Source organism: Nicotiana attenuata, unplaced genomic scaffold, assembly GCF_001879085.1.
Source record: "Nicotiana attenuata strain UT unplaced genomic scaffold, NIATTr2, whole genome shotgun sequence".
Lineage (NCBI taxonomy): Eukaryota > Viridiplantae > Streptophyta > Magnoliopsida > Solanales > Solanaceae > Nicotiana > Nicotiana attenuata.
In genome coordinates, this window is record NW_017671668.1 from 249,242 (window position 1) to 253,847 (window position 4,606).

Sequence of the window (4,606 nt, forward strand, 5' to 3'; positions counted from 1 at the left end):
ACAGTCAAAATATCAGTTCAAAAGCAGCTCTACAAGCATAAGGGCATGGAGGTAAGTAACTACGGATAATTATAGGAAAGGAAGGACATCAAAAGGTCCGTCGATTATACAATGTAATAAGCTCGCACCTTTACAAGAGTCAGAGGGTTCTCCCTAAGTACTAACACGAAAGACTAGCTGAGGGAATAAGAAGAAGGCTTCACAATAAGCACAGTAACCTAAAGAGGAAATGGTCTTCTAACAACAGTCTCACAACAACATTGTATGCGCTCCATAAGAAAGTGGCACCTACCTTGGCTAATGAACGGGAAGTGAAATCAGAAGTGATATCCCAGATCATATGAGTTGTATGGAATTCCAATGTGCGTGGGCACTAAGGTAAGCTAAGTATGCACACGAAAGGGGGAAGAAAGACCAGGAAAAGTAAAAGCTTACATTTAAAGAAAGCTGAGAAGGAACAAAAAGGAATTATTCGCGCAATAATCCGGAGTTAGTTACATTATGGGTACACTTAAGAGTTTGGAGTTTTATACATGCAGCATATACAGCCGTGGAAGATTCCTGTATCAGTTAAAAGAAAGAATTGAGCCCGGGTCATAGATCAAATTGTTAAAGGATTATATCATGAGTATTCCATAGCGCCCATGAAAGGCCAAACATAATAACTAATACCATGAACTGCAGATTAGGAGATAACTTAATCCTACATAAAGGTTGATCATAAGAAGGAGGAAACTAAAGAGTTACATCAACGAAGTAAATCAGGAATCTGATTATTGGACCCAGAAAATCATAGAAATCGTGATTGAGCACATTGCAGGGTCACTCTTAATATCAGAGGTACAAGAGGGATAGTACAACAACCATATTCTATAATGGCCTTATGATAAAGCCGGTTAGAAAAGTACCAGCCTCATAAGAAGTCAGTACGAAGCTCCCACCTGTGTATGCACCAGAGGTGCAAGTATTATAGTAGAGCTTCAAGTTATGGACGTAAATTACACCTAGGTGGAAGGGAGGTCATGAAAGAGATAGAAGATACGATGCGAGATTTTAAGGTAAGTAAGGTAAAGGTGAACCACGTACGAGATACTCAAAGGTAGAAGATCGTGAATAGTCCATTCTTCGGAAAAAAGGCTAAAAGTGCGGGGATTCAGTATCTAGGAATAATAGCGGCATCGCCAGTATCATATCTTCCAACCTATGGTCTAGGTATCGAAAAGGCTTACGAAGAGAGTAAAGAAGAGTTAGAAATGACGTGATGTATCGCTTGACGTTCCAAAATGACATAAGGAAATCTATGATGCAAGCAAGTTGAAAGATTGGAAGTAAAACAAATAGAGTTGTGTAGGTCGCAAGCTATTGTATGGTGAAGCGACAAGGTTCTAGAAGACAGGAGTAAGGATAAGAATGGGCGAGTGAGAAGGTAACAAAAATGGACAAGTCCTCAGGATTAAGCCCATGAAAACAAGAAGAGCAGATGATTTCTCTAAGTTATACAAAGCTCACTATAGCCTGAATTAACTCAAAGCAGTCTAACCAATAGCATTAAGAAGATATGGAATGTTGCCCTGGTAATAGAATGAGGGTGTAATTGTGATAGATAAAGGATGACGTTTGGGCCTTCGATTGAGTAATGATCTGACGAAGAAAAGAAAGGGATCTCATGAATTGAACAGGGTTAAAATACCCATGCAAGGTGAATCGCATTAGGATGCTGTGAGATACGATTATGAAAGCATGTATCGCCCCGGGTGGATCAGTCTAATCATTTCAGATGTTCCCCGATGAAACGTGGACCCTAGCGGCAGTGTTACATAAAAGGTTAAGATATCAGTGGTAGATTATAGATCAATATTGAGGTGAATCAACAATGGATGGATAAAAGTTATAAAGTATGAGATGAGATTAGGCTGTCATTCTTAAAATGAACAGTAATGTGGAAGCATTAAAGGACATAGATTTATACATATTGGATAAGCAATGAAAGTAACCTAGAATTTGGTAGCAGAACTCAGTAACGAGAAATCGAGGTAAGAGTTATGGTATAGAATGACCTACTTATATACAGTAAAGTCATACGGATGGATAACCGAGTCTATGAAATAAGATATAGAAATATTCATAAGTTAGACAAAATACCGAGCGAAGAACTTCAGTAATGGCTAAAAATTGGAGGAAAAAGGAAAGAAGAGACGCATAAGCGCATTTACAAGGACAGAGTCGTACAGGCTGCATGATAAAAGGTAGCAACAGTTACGAGACTGGAAGGATTCCAACCATAAGTCGTAGTGTGAGAAAGTGGCCTAAAGGGGGGAATGCCCTAGCTTTTGGACTTATTCACAGAACAGTTGCCTAGATGGCAAGAAGAGCACTAAAGTATTCGTAAGAGCTATGGGTTATGAGAATGATAAGTGCATCAATCAACATTCGAGGACAAATGTTCCAAATGGGGGAATGATGTTACACCCCACATTTTCGTACGTAGAAATACGCCATAAGTAAATTGATAAAATCTCTAAAATGAGATTTTCTCGAGGTTAGCATATTTATGCTATTTACAACAAGCGATAAGTAAGTTCCATGAAGGATAAAGGGTACATGAATTAAAGGAAATGAGTTTCGTTGAAGGTTGTCAATTTGGGATAAAATATAGTCCGAGCTATAATACCCGATATTTATGGACTAGTACTGTACGCGGTAAAAATCAGAAGACTTGATTTTCGCTATCAAGACAATTTTGGAAGCCTTCCTCGAGACCCCGAGGATGGGAGGCCACGATCGAGTTCTCATCCTCAGGGCTCGTCGAGGTCCGAATCAAAGAAAGCAGGGCCCGAGGTCAGGTCGAGAGGAGATGCCTCCGAAGCACATGGCTACACCTGACAGTGCCGGTCTATCTGTAGCCTACTGAGATGACGTGCGATAGGCCGTCCCATCTTTCCACTCTTGTAAATAATATATGCATAATTTACCGAGTCCCCTCGCCTATATAAGGGGGACTCACCCCACCTTGTAAAGGACTGATGTTGCTCCACTTCTCCAATAAGCAATAATATCTCTCTCTCTGTCTCTTTCTTCTAAGTTAACTGTGTTCTTCGACGCCAAGGTCGCCATAGCATTTTATTGTTCTTCGTTTGTTCTTCATCATTTAGCTTAAGATTGACGGTATAAAGCCTTGTATACACATACTTATCTGTTATCCCCTTCCCGACTACCCTCGATAAGATTACCACCGATAGGCCCGAGGTAGGCTCGAGGCCTGGCCCCGAGGTTTCTACTGGCTTGTTCTAAGCCCAGGAACGCCCCCTTATTGGTTCGATTGTTATTTTGGCTAGCTTGATCTTTACTGCCTTACTCCGTATTTAACACTAATCACCCTTCCAAACTAGCTCGGGAATAGATCAAGTATTTTTAGAATCCCATTTATAAATTTAATTGTTGTTACCATTTTCACGGTAAACAGTTTGGCGCCCACCGTGGGGCTAAAAATAATAGTGATTATTTTCTTGCTAGTTTCGTCACTTAAACGCACGATATCTCTCACACTTTTTCTTGCCCAAGACCTTTCGATTTCAGGTTAATGATCAGCTCAATAAGGGAAATCGAGTACGATAACCCCAAAAATCGCAAGGAAAACAATGTGGCCATCCTAACGGTTGGCGCGACACCGCGGAACCCCGATAACGCATCTAGATAGGTTCGAGCGGATATGGATTCGTACGCTGCACAGCGGGGTAACAAAGTCTTGCACTTCGATGGCAGCACGCAACACGCTAACCGACAGGAAACCCGAAAAATCCCAGCCCCAGTAGAACGGGAAGTTTATCTTTGTGTTATTTTTGAAATATTGCAGGAACAACGTTTGGCTATCTCTCAGCTACAGAGCCGCCCGGAGACTCTTGGTGCGGTAGCACCCAAAATATCTACTCGCTCCGAGCCAGTATCCAAGGTATTGGGCAACGACGAACCAACGACCTATCCTTTGCGGTAAGGATGCTAGAGGACATTATCGAAAAGATCGACTCGCGATCGCGGAGACTCCTACAGCAACCGTCTCCAGGAGATACGATCCCGAGACTTATTTCGCGGAAGTCAAAAACAACAAAATTCCCTAGGGATGACAGGACCCCAAGTCCTCACAGGTACATCACCACTCACGCACGCCCGTTCAGAAACGACGACCCCCAAAAGGGAGAATTCGGGCCCGTCCCGATGAAGGGATTCGAAGAAATTCCCCCAGAAGAAACTACGACGCGGCACCACCATTGTTCGACATCTAATCTCGGGGACCCGCTCACCGTACTAACACGATCCGTGGAAGCACACGCCAATGCCATCAAAATAATGCCAAAAGAGCTCAATGCACCGAAGGCCGAGAGAAGAAGAAGAAATAAAATATCACGGGAAACTGCGCCTCGATATCCGACAAGACAAACGAGACCACTCCCAGTCCCGAATAGTAGGGTGGCACAGGCCTTCGCCCAATACCCAAACAAAGCATACCCGGCAGCTCCAGAGCAATTCGAGCAAAGCTTAGTCAAATATCCGATCGAGGCTTGGTCATATACCAGCAACCAACGCCGGACCCAAGTTAGAGCCGCGGATA